The sequence below is a fragment of the Schistocerca cancellata genome, chromosome 6 (assembly GCF_023864275.1).
Source record: "Schistocerca cancellata isolate TAMUIC-IGC-003103 chromosome 6, iqSchCanc2.1, whole genome shotgun sequence".
Classification (NCBI taxonomy): domain Eukaryota; kingdom Metazoa; phylum Arthropoda; class Insecta; order Orthoptera; family Acrididae; genus Schistocerca; species Schistocerca cancellata.
Genome location: NC_064631.1, coordinates 542,459,204 through 542,472,119, shown reverse-complemented (window position 1 = coordinate 542,472,119; position 12,916 = coordinate 542,459,204). Strand labels below are relative to the sequence as shown.

General features: G+C 43.6%; 1 protein-coding gene across 2 annotated transcripts in view; it reads left to right on the top strand.

The window, feature by feature from the left end:
• LOC126190883 (V-type proton ATPase 116 kDa subunit a 1) overlaps positions 1 to 12,916 on the top strand; it is a 704,052-nt gene that overhangs the window by 409,835 nt on the left and 281,301 nt on the right. The window lies entirely within an intron of this gene.

Below are 12,916 nucleotides of genomic sequence, written 5' to 3'. Positions count from 1 at the left end.
AATATGTTCAACTATTTTTTCATCTCTGCTGTGATCCCTTCTGCATCCCGGACTATACTCCCATTTTCTCTTTCTTCTGCTTTTATACCTTCTTCGTCTTCATTTACAGCCTCATTGGACCACATCAATCATTTTCTGGTCATTTTGTTCAATAGATTTCCTTTCAAAATTGCAAAGTATCTCTTCCTTGTCGTTCCTCATCTGTAAGTACTCTTTTTATTGTTTGTCATTTGTCTGGTTTTGGTTTAAATCTTTTTTGTTTTCCAGTTTCTTTAAATTGTTTGGTTTTGTTTTGCATATCGCCTCTTTCGTATTCTTTCTGGTTCTCTTTATCCATCTTATTTGTTGCTTCATGTTCTAAAGTTTCTTTACAATTTTTCTTGATTATCTGGCTTCTGGCGACTTCATAACATGACCGAAAGAGAGATTCTTCTTCCGTATAGTACCTATAATGGGTTCCATTTCGCTGTACACCACTTCACTTGGCACTGTCCACCATTGTCCATCTTTATATTATTTCTTATTTATGCTTGTTCTAGCTATTCTTCTCTCTACTTGTAGGATTTTGTCGAGTCTGTTTCACTTTCGTATGACACCGCTAGTTGAAACACCGTCTCGTAATGTTTTAATTTAATTTTTATTGATAGACATTTTTAATTGCATGTAGACCATGTTAATTTTTGAGCGTTTATCATTTTGTTAATTCTTACTTGCCATGCAGGTTTCTCGCTCAATTAGCATGTTTAAATGTCTTTTAGGTATTTAAACTGTTTCCAATTTTTACATTCCTGTTATTTACTGTTATGCGGTTGGTTACTGGGGATCTGCTACGATTATCTCAGTCTTTTCGAAGGATATCTGGAGCCCTATTTTTGTGCTATTTTTGTAATCTTGTTATTTGATTTACGGCTTCTTTAGTGTTATTACCTAGTAACATTAAGTCGTCTGCGAATATCTGATGTTTTGATTTTTAGCAGTCCGTACAGCATTCTCTTTTCTCCATTGCAGTTCTCCTCTATTCTTTGGGTGAATATTTCCCAATTTCTCTCCTTTCTATGTTTCACAACCTTTTTAATGCTGAGTTCCTTGTCTGTATACGTCAGTTCCGATGTGTATGGTTTTTGTGCATCTACTAGTCTGATACCATTAGTTTGTTTCTGTTTCTCCACATCTTTGCTTTTCCTTGTCATGTTTCTTTCTTTAATAGCTTTCTTTACACTATCATTCCACCAGCTGGTTTCCTTATGCTCTAAATTTCTACCTCACATTTTTACAGGGCAGTTTACTTACGTTGTTTTAAATGCTTCCCACTCTCCATTTGCACTAATTTTTTTACTTACCAATTTTACAGTTATTAGACTTCGATGTATGTTCTTCTTTTCTGCTTTCTTTAGCCTTCATTCTTTCGTCTTAGGGGTCTTTCATGAACAGGTTGTGATAACCATTTTCTCCTTCATATCCTCTGTAAGGAGTCTGTGATCATTGTCCAATGATTCGAGCGGTATGATTTTTACGTCTTTTAGTCTTCCTCCAATGTGTTAGTCAGATGTCACATAATTAATAACTTAATTCTTTCTTCCATCGCAATGCATCTTCTGACTTTATGGCTCTCTCTTTCCTTGAAGAAAGTGTTCTGTATGGAGACGTTATTTCTTACACAGAAGTCTAACAGGCTTTCACCGTCAGCATTTTTCCCTGCATACCCCAATGCATCCAGCACGTCTTCATATCCAGATATGCCTACTCCAATCTGGACATCCAGATCACCTATTAACATTATGTTAATTTCGTGGATTTGATCTTCCAGCTCCTGGAGGAAGATTTCTTTGTCCTCAGACACCACAGCCTTGTTGTGAAGCAGACAACACGTGTACAGTTGTGAAATTAGTCTCTTCCCAGTATTTATTCTGGCTTCAATGATTCTCTCATTGATGTAGGTGATATCTGCAATAGCACCAATGTCCTTTGAAGTACATACTGTATGTGTGCTGTAATTCTTCATTTGCAATTCATAATACGTATACATTTATTTTGACATGGATCTTACATTTTTGGAAATACAGTTTTGACCGCGTGGATGATTTAAAAATGGGTCATAGCAAGAAACTTGTCATCGAGTAAACAAAAAAGTGAAATTTGCAACATGGACTCGTATTCAGTTTTACCTTTCAATTTTGTTTCTCTAAATCCAGGTACATATAATTTCCTTTTTTTCATTGTATCCACTATCTTTTCTTAGTGTTGTAATGATCAGAATTACCGTTCATAGTATAAATTCTGATGTTTAGGTCAGTCGTATGATCGTCATATTTATTTCCTTCTCTTGTTCCCAGTATAAGCATCAGACTCCAGTGGATCATTATTCTTTCCAGAAACGCACTGCCGCCGCCCTCCTCCCCCCGAAATAGAATCTGTAGTACAGAGACTTCATTAATATATTGGGTAGACGACCATCAGTTCTATGGGATAAAAGTAGTTTTTTGTGTCGCCTATAAAAATTTGTTCTTGTGGCATGACACGTCTCAAAATTGACCAACTCATTTATATTAAAAGTTACAATTTTACAGTCATCCGCCGGCCCCCTCCCTCCCCCCACCCACCCTCCTTCACCCATTCTCGGCAAAATTTCTTCGGACGCCCATGTGTAATAAACGAATATTTTCACTGCTGATAAACCAGTCATTATACTTCAAGTTTAGCCTCTCAGAATGTCTTAATCAACCAAGTTGAAACTGTCTTTACAAATCTATAGCGTTCGTGTGGCTGTGTTTGGAGTCAATTTTGACTCGAAACCAAAGGTTCACAAATCAGACTGTTCAATAACTTGCACTGTTGACATTCCGTTGTTTTCGTTCGTTGACAAGATAATCGCTGGATCTCTGCCCCATTGTTGATTAGCGCTGTCCGCTAACACGACGATGTATCTTCTCGCAAAATGATATAAATTACTGTAAGTAAAAATTTCTCGAACTCCAAATACAAAGTTATAACACTGTTCGGCAAGAAGAAATGCTTTAAATCACTTCATTTAGAGTATGAGGATAGGAAGCAGTGGTTCACTTCGAATAAGACAAAGAAAGCTCTTACAGGCAATAATGGACATATACGCAATTATTTATTCTAGCTCGTGTGGTATCAATTATTCAAAGTTTCCACTCTCAAGTATGTGCTTCGCCCTTACAACCATAAATACCTCTTTAATTACTTACGAATCACGGCGGCTCTAACAAAAAGCCCATTTGTTTCCGCTAAAACACTGTGAAAGCTGACTGTTAAATCCAGTCTTTACCCCTTCTATCCACAGATTATCTGTAAGAGTAAGAGCAGTTACTTTTTTTTCAAGATAACGTAACTGATGTCTCATTAACTTCCTTGTGATGTCTCCTCCTCTTCTGTCTTCTTTTGCGAAGACGTTACTCCTCTTTCTTCCTTTTCGCAATCCACATTTTTCTGCCAAGTATATTAGAAATCTATTGTTCTAAAATGGCTCTAAGCGCTGTGGGACGTAACATCTGAGTTCATCAGTCCCCTAGACTTAGAACTACTTAAACCTAACGAACCTTAGGCCATCACACATGCATGCCCGTAGCGGGATTCGAACCTGCGACCGCAACAGCAGCGCGGTTCCGGACTGAAGCGCCTAGAACCGCTCGGCCACAACGACCGACATCTAATGTTCTGCGGAAAATTTCGTTGACTCATGGTGTGACGCTATTACACATTCTCCGACATCCTCTTCATTGCTATTATTGCTAATCTTCTAAATTACTTCAGTTTAACCTCCTCTCGTAATCGCTTCTCATTCTGCTTCTGTTCTACACGCCACATCCGAAGCTTAACTCGGAAAGAACGACTACTTCCCATAATAACCGACATCTTTCTTTCCCGAACATGTCTCCATTAAAACTGTCCTCAGTCGACTCTTACGCCTTTGTTCCCAACTTTTTGCTTTTTCTGCTTGGCCCAAGCGTTTCTTTTACATTCGGCACAAAGTTTACATCGACATACATAAAATACGACAGCAAACATACGTTTACAGGTAGTTTTACATGTCATTCATACAATCTTCATTTTAAGATTTCTATAGAAAAAAAATCATTATAACGTGTACTAGATGAAATCAGTATTACAGCAGTGGACAGTATAGTTAGATACTACTGGAATGGCTATTACAGGGAAGAAAATTTCCATCGTAAGGGATGCAGTCTTCCGCTCCTACTGTTCACTGTATACATCGAAGGAGCCATGACGGAAATGAAAGGAAGGTTCAACAGGGAGATCAAATTATATCAATGATATGATACATTGACGACATTGCTACCTTCCGTGAAAATAAGAAGAAATTACTGGATCTGTTGAACGGTGCAATACGTCTACTGAGTACAGAATATGGATTCAGAGTCAACCGAAAAAAGAAGAAAATGTAGAGAGTATAGAAAGTTGTTTAAAATTAAGTGGACGGATAAGAAATGAGGAATTCTGCCCCAAAATCAATGAAGAAAGAAATGTATGAAAAGGATGAAATGACATGTTAAGACATCGGGAATAGCTTCCATGGTACTAAAGGGAACTGTAGTGGATAAAAACTGTAGAGGAAGACAGACTGTAATAGATACAACAAATATTAGGGAATGTGGTGTGGAAGTACTAATCTCTAACTACGTTGCCAGGAACGTGCAACATCTCGCATCCACTAAAATGCTTCTTTCCGCACATTGATTGAGGTTGACGGTATGTAGTTAAGTTAGCAGAAGAACGGTCATCGTTGTGTAAAGAATACATTAATCTGAAAGAAATTTTGTACTGAGATGTCCAATAGCATATAGTTCATACGCCATGGTTTCTGAATTCCAAACCTAAGTGGAACGAAACTGACAGCATTTATGATTAATTGCAGGCCGTATAACCTTTTAAAGGTAGCACTTTCTCCGAATTGCTGTTACTGTATAGTTGAAGATGACGTCCTTCATGTTTTATTGTGGTATGTGAAATATAAAAAAAAACAAAAGGCGAATACACTGCACGAGAAACTCAAAATTTTTTACCATCTCACTCTGATTAGGGGTAATTTGTGCAAACTATCAAGCCTGTAAATGTGTGTATAAATTTATGCGACTTCTTAAGGAATCATTAATGGTACTTAAAGTTCGCTCTTATCACCTGATTGTTCTTATGATTTGTTAGACTTTGAGTGCTTAACTTTGAATGACACGATGTTCACTCTCTTTATAGTGATGAAAACAAAGTTTACTAATATTAATTATAAAAACTGTATTTTTCTAATGTACTACTTGTAGCATAAATTCAATTTAATTTTGCGTCTTGTTTCTGAATTTTGTAGAGGGTTGTATCGGCCACTGTCCGAAGCAATTTGAAAGAAAATAAATAAAAATCGTTAACGGAGCTTCAAAAAAATAAGCCTTACATTTGTAGGGAACATACTGGTGATCTGTTTTCTCTCTGAAAACTATACGGGGCGTTCGTAATAGTGACAAACGGCTTTTCATGACTTTGACAACCACAAAATTAGTTAATACAGTACCTCTGACTTATTGAAATTGGAACAAGCTGCTTTTCAGCTCCGAATGAGTAGTTATCGCAGACACAAATTCAAAGGTCAAACTGCTTGGAGGTCTGACATGAAATTATTGTCAATATGGATTCAGAACGGAATATTTCTTTTCTTCTTAAGTTGGGTTGCTGGGCACACTACCTTAAAGTTCATAATAGTCTCGACGGGACTATTTAAATCTCAGTTAGGAGATATGTGATCACTGTGTGTTACCTTAGAGTATTGGTATGAAATGCACTGGAACCAGTGTTTGTGTGTGCAGATTTGTTGTCTGCTATTTCCAGTGCGTCCTTCGTAAAATATTTTGATTATCGTCTTGTTGTATTCATATTATGTCAGTCAGTTTTTCATTTGAATAACTCATCGTACTGGTATACACAGGAATGACGAATTGATTTAGATTACTGTTAATCTTTTGTATAGCAAAGATCAGCATAGTTCTCTTAGTGCGGGTGGAGATAGAAGTACCTACAGTGCATCTCTCACAGAGGAAACACAAAAAAATGTGGCCTGGGTGGGGTTATATGAGTGAGCAAGAAAGAGAGAGCGAGAGAGAGAGAGAGAGAGAGAGAGAGAGAGAGAGAGAGCGTGGAGGACGGAAGGGGGGGAGAGGCGTTGTGAGGATGTCTTAACCTAAAACATTCTTCGTCATGTGTAAACAAGAGGACATATTCCTCGACGGACGGTCACGTAGCTTGTGGCACCTCTTAACAGCTTAGGTAGTCTCAGTGCATCCACTAATATCTCCTATGTGAGGACAACCTATAGCTACGGTCGCAGGTTCGAATCCTGCCTCGGACATGGATGTGTGTGATGTCCTTAGGTTAGTTAGGTTTAAGTAGTTCTAAGTCTAGGGGACTGATGACCTCATATGTTAAGTCCCATAGTACTTAGAGCCTTTTTTTTTCACAACCTATAAATAAGAATGCACACACTGTGTATCATATCTTACAGGTCTACATTATGGAGACTGTAGAAGATTGTAAACTGTTTTGTGACCGGGTATAAATCAATGCTCAGCGATGAATGGTTCAGGCGGTACGAAGTCTCGAATGGTCAATGTGTGAGAGGTATGTGCTCGTAAACAATTTTGGTCTCATGACACGGAGCTAGTGCTACCTTGAAAATCAATACGCACAACAGTACTCACCGATGTTACTGATCTTTCGCAGTATAATAATACGTGGTTACATGCTACAAATGTTTCTCTACTACGAGGCGAGTTTCAGATGTTTACTAGATATCGGCGTTCAGAGTATTACTCATAAGAGAGCGCCAGTCGTCGGCCATATTAGAAGTCTGCCCGTACGGTGTTCGAGCCTCGTGATTTTCTCCCCAATCTTCTGCGCCACACAATCACTGCGTCATATGATAGTACATAATAGCCGTACACTTCCACCAACTTTTCATGGTTTGTTGTACGAGTTGGGGCATAGCGTATGCGTTAGCACAAGAAGGTCAATGGCCGGGCAGCCATATTTTAACTATATATGAAGGTAGTATCTGTTCCCGAAAGAACAGATACCATTTGACCGTGCAGCTTCTCTAGAATGAAATGATGATCTAGAATGAAATGACAATCATAATAGCTGCAAACAGGCGTTGATATACGGGAATTTGTAGATTAATCTGCCACGAGTAATGAGTGTGATGGGCAAACATCTATTAGGCGCACTACCAATGTAGTGGTGAGGACATGTTGGGAATGTGGGTCTCTCGGGGAGCGTGCAAGGGATAAGTCCCTACAGGTGCACTATCTTCTGCGCTCTCGGTGGCTCAGACACAGTCTGCCTTCGGCAGTGACACAGTGCGGACCGTGTTGCCTGCCGGCCGCGCTGTGGTGCGCGTGCCTGTTTGTTTACGCCGGAGCAGCTTCGCGTGTGCGGTGTTGTGAGTATAGAACGAGATGGCACACTCGTACAGAAAAACGACTTTGAAGTTCAGTTTTGCGAACGACTATACACGACCAAAGGCACACGAGGTTGAACGTTTCTTCAGAGAAGAGGTGAAAATCGATCCACAGGAAATCGTGGGAATCAATTTATCGCTCGTTTCAAGCGTCGTCTATGTCAAGCTTGTTGACGAGGCTACTTGCGAAAGACTTCTACAACGATCACCGAACGGGTATCGTTTCTGTCATGCCGACGGGAATGTTGGTGCAGTTACAGTCGATCACGCGGGAATGGGGATCCGCACTATACGAGTCTTCGAACTTCCGTTTGAGGTCCCGTCTGAACTTGTTACCGACGCCTTTCGACCATACGGTACAGTTCTATCCCATGTGGCCGAAAAATGGACGAGTTTTACCACGTACCCCGTTTTAAATGGGGTGAGACAAATACGGATAGAGCTGCGAAAGCACGTCCCCTCTTATTTGTACATAGGAGGTTGTCGAGCAATTATAATCTATGATGGGCAACCTCGCACTTGCTCGGGGTGCGGGAAAGAAGGTCACGTCCGCTCGGAATGCCTCCAGCGACGTTTAGTGCAAACTCCACGGGATGACGTTCAGGCGCCACAACCGACGACTGTCTTACCGTTGACCTTTGTGGAAGCCCTGAGAAGCGACGTGAGGGAGACTTCCGATGGGCACCAGCAGCTGCCCCCTATAGAGAACATGGACACCAACGGACTGGATCTCCGACCACCGGTTCCACCACAGAAGATACAAGACACCACAGAAGAGATGCAGCTGACGGCGGCTCCAGGATCATCCGTGGTGGCTGCCAGTGCTTCCACCGAGAGCGTGATAGGCCAGGCCCAAGACGGAGGATACGCAACCCCAACAGCCGATGCGGAAGCAAGGCAACGGAAACAGCGTTCGCCGAAGAGAAGAAAGAAGCGTCGACTGACTTCTGCTGACGATAGCCATAGTCCCGAGGGGACAGTGGACGACAACGACAGTATCGACCTGAGACCAGTGGATTCAACAGATACCGAGATGAAGATGCAGGAACTACACAGCGACGATAACTTGAACTCTCCTTCTGGTGACCGGAAGGCGGAAGTGGAGATGACCACTGTCCAACATCAGAGCGATGACAACGTTACCTCCCATCCTTCGATCAGTTCCGGAAATATGCTGGGGGACTGGGCGCAAGAAATGGACCAACAGGAACGGGATGAAAATACGAACGCGACGATTGAGGACAGTCCTGGCCGGAGGCCGGGAGGGGACGGGAAATGTTGACCAACTTAGTGTGTTGAGGAGCGCCGGGGGTGCAGATGGACGCTTAATGACACCGCCCTGCAACTGATGAACACAAGCCAGGCGTACCGCGTTGCCACGATAAACATTAATGGCATACGGTCACCGCTTAAAATTCAAATGCTGAAAGATATGTTACGCGCTGCGGACGTGGATATTGTCCTCTTACAAGAAGTGCGTTTCACATCGCCGCCAGAGTTCTACGGTTACGAGGCACATTATTCAGTGCACGATGAAAGTGGATGCGGTGTGGCGATTCTCACCAGGGAAGGAATAGGAGTGGAGGACGTCAGGTCTCTCCCTTCGGCACGCGGCATAGCGATCACTGTCGACGGCGTTCGTTTCATCAATTTATACGCACCATCTGGCTCCACAAAACGAAGAGAAAGGGCGACTTTTTACACCGAAGGGATAGCTCCGTTGTTCGCTGGACGCTCTGATAACTATGTAGTGGGCGGCGACTTTAATTGTGTCGTCGACAAAAAGGACCAAGTACCTCATTATGTGCCATGCATGGAACTGCGTGCGTTGATTACCGAAATGGCACTCCTGGATACCTGGGAACTGCAGCATGGTGACAGACCGGGTTATACGTTTGTCACGGGACACTCGGCGAGTAGACTTGATAGAGTGTACGTGACACGAACTCTACGGACGACGATACTGGATGCCGAAATCTGGCCAGCGGCTTTTACGGATCATATGGCGTACGTCTGTACGATTTCACTAACGCGTCAGAAGATATGGCGGAGTAAAGGTCACTGGAAAATGAATTGTGCACTTTTACGTGACACTGAATGTCACCGGTCGATAGAGGCGGCCTGGGAGACCTGCGTTCGTCGCCAACGAGCATACACCTCGGTTCTCCAGTGGTGGATTAAATGCGCAAAACCAACGTTACGGAGAACGTTGATACGATACGGGCAGGACAAATCGCAGTGGAACCGCACAACGGCTGATTTTTATTTTACAGCCCTGAGGGAGCTGATGACCCAACAACCATCGCCGGAAAGGCACACGGCCATGCGCAGGATAAAAGCCAAGTTATTACAGCTGACGAGACTAAGAATGGAAGGTATAATGGTCCGGGCGAGATTGGCGGACACAGTTGCTGCCGAAACCCCCTCCATGCACCACGTGGTACGTGAACGCCAACGACGACGCAGGACATTGATCAGGGAACTAATCTCTGAAACTGGCCAGCCAGTCGTGCACCAGCGTGATATTGCGCATGTGTTTACCGACTATTTCCGCCAGTTATATGGACCTGTACATGTGAACCACGAGACACTACATGATGTCATCTCGGAAATGCCAGATAGAGGACCACCGCTGGATGCAGAGACCTTCATCACAGCGATAACAGAGGATGAGCTGACAGACGCAATTGCCAGGGGGGCTCCGAACAAGTCCCCTGGACAGGACGGCTTCCCAATTGAATTTTACCGCGCCTTTGCATACCTCATGGGACGGACCTGGATTCAGATGTACAACGAACTCCTGTTACCGCAGACTGAGATACCTGCCGAGTTCACGGAGGGTATCATCATCCCCATACCCAAACCACGCGGTGGCAGAAATCCAGGAGATTATAGACCACTCACTCTCTTGAACTGCGACTACAAGATTTTCGCGCGCATACTTGGGGCTCGCCTGCGGTCTTCACTATCTGATAGACTCCTCATAGATCAAACTTGCCTCGGCGGTAAGAGCAACGTACATACGGCGCTCAGTGACTACCGAGATATCATCGCATTAGCATCGGCATGCCGAGTGCGTGCGGCACTCGTCGCTATTGACTTCGATCATGCATTCGACAGAGTGGATCATACCTTTTTGCATGCGGTGATGGACAGATTGGGAATCCCACAGGCCTTCATCCTAGTGATCATGCGACTGTTACACGGCGTACGATCAAAGGTCTCGGTGAATGGGCGGGGCACTGACTACATTGTTATTTCCAGGTCAGTTCGTCAAGGTTGCCCCCTGTCGATATTTTTGTATGCAATGGCCTTGGAACCCTGTTTATATGGTCTCCGAAGACGGTTGGAGGGAGTGCCGTTGCCACAACTGACCTTTCATTGTCGCGCTTATGCTGACGATGTGATGCTGGTGGCACGGACAGGCGAAGAAGTACGTACGGCGTTGGCATGGATACAGCGATACGGGATGGCGGCAGGAAGCGTGCTTAATCTACAAAAATCACGCTGCATGAATGTCGGTCGAGGATTACAACCGGGGGAGGAAGGGCCGCTCATCTTAGTTAAGACAGTAAAATGCCTAGGTATTACGTTCCACACGGATGTGCAGCGGACAGCAGCGGATAACTACCGACGCATATTAAAGCTGATGCGGACAATGGTGCTGTTACAGAAACTAAGAGCGTTGGATATGATTCAGAGGGTGACCTATGTTAACGTATACCTAGCACCGAGACTCACTCACGTAGCGCATGTCCTGCCTTTACCGCGCACAATGGCATCACGCATACAAGCAACTTTCGGAACCTACGTGAGTGTGGGACACCTGTTTAAGATCCGATACACAACGCTTACGCTACCACCTGGAGAGGGTGGACTTGGTCTAGTGAACGTATATGAAAAGGCACGGGCGTTATTCGTCAGTACGATTTTCCGACAGTGGCGCGGCCAATTTCGCAATATCTCGGGTGCGTTGGCCGATGTACTAGCGCCCACTTCAATGCTGCCACCAGTCGATGTGGGCCATATTTCACCGAAGCTGTCACACTACAAGTCTTTTTTTTTTGGAGCTTAGCTATGTCAGAGATTCCTTCCCAACAACACGACTACCGACGACGCGAGACGTATACCATCTCTTACTGCGCCGGTGTCCCAGGAATACCCTGGAAAAGAAGTACCCAGACAAGAACTGGCGACAGATCTGGCGCGTTATACGGAACGTTTACCTCCCAACGTCGGTACGCTCAACATGGTATGTGGTGATAAATAGGAAGTTCGCAACGAATCAACGGCGGCACGCGATTCATTTGGCAGACACTCCACTATGTTTAGGCTGCGCAACAGTGGACACTGATGAACATCGTTTAGCATGTAGTGGGACGGCTCCAGTTTGGCAGTTGACACAACAGATATTGGCGTTCCTGTTACGCTCCGCCCCTCACACAATTTCATCAGACACACTTTTTTTCCCCCAAGAATCTTATTTCCCGGTCCAAAAAACCAATGCAGTGACATGGGTGCGGGGAATGGTGGTGGGCTACGTGTATAACGAATCGGAAAAGGACAAAATTGATTTTTGGCATTTTCTCTTGGATGGGCACACGAAGCTGCAACAGCATAAGAAATATAGGCAAGACTTCGCTAATTACTTGCGACTTACATTTACCGACCCGCCGGCCAGATGGGGTGTGACGGGTGAGAGATGAGATAGACGAAGAAGCCGAGATTGACATCGATCACACTTACGGACCCTTAGTTAATTTCGAGAAGACGACCTAGTCTTACACCAACGTCTGGAGAACGAGTCGATAGATGGCTCTCTTGCTCAATCGAACGTCGGGTCGTGAGCAGGAGTCGCCCCCGACAGGAATTTCATTTCATTGCTACAGGAGCATGTTTCTTTTGTATTTGTACTATCCGCAATGTCTTCATGTCTTTCATTTGAGCATTTTCAGTTTTATTTATTTCCTTAATTAATTAATTTTCTAATTAGCCACTTTTGTCAACATATGGAATTTGTAGACACTATTTATGCGATAGTACAACAACATGTATATCAGCAAAGGTGGTAAGCCTGACATAAAAAAAAAAAAAAGAAAAGAAAACAGTTGTGTTCTACAATTTTTTGTTCGGTGTGAGTACCTAAAGCATATAAAAAAAAAAGTCGGTAGAGCACTTGCCCGCGAAAGGCAAAGGTCCCGAGTTCGAGTCAACAAAAAAAAGATGGATAGAGCGTCTACCATGTAAGCAGGAGATCTCAGGTTCGAGTCCCGGTCGGGGCACACATTTTCAACATGCCCCCAATGTTGCATATCAACACCTGTTTGCAGCTAAAGTGTCGATTTAATTATCATTTCACAAAAACGTTTTTCAATTTAATGTCTGTTCATTCCGACGGCCTTCTGCCGCCTTACTGGGAGGGCCACTATGCTCGCG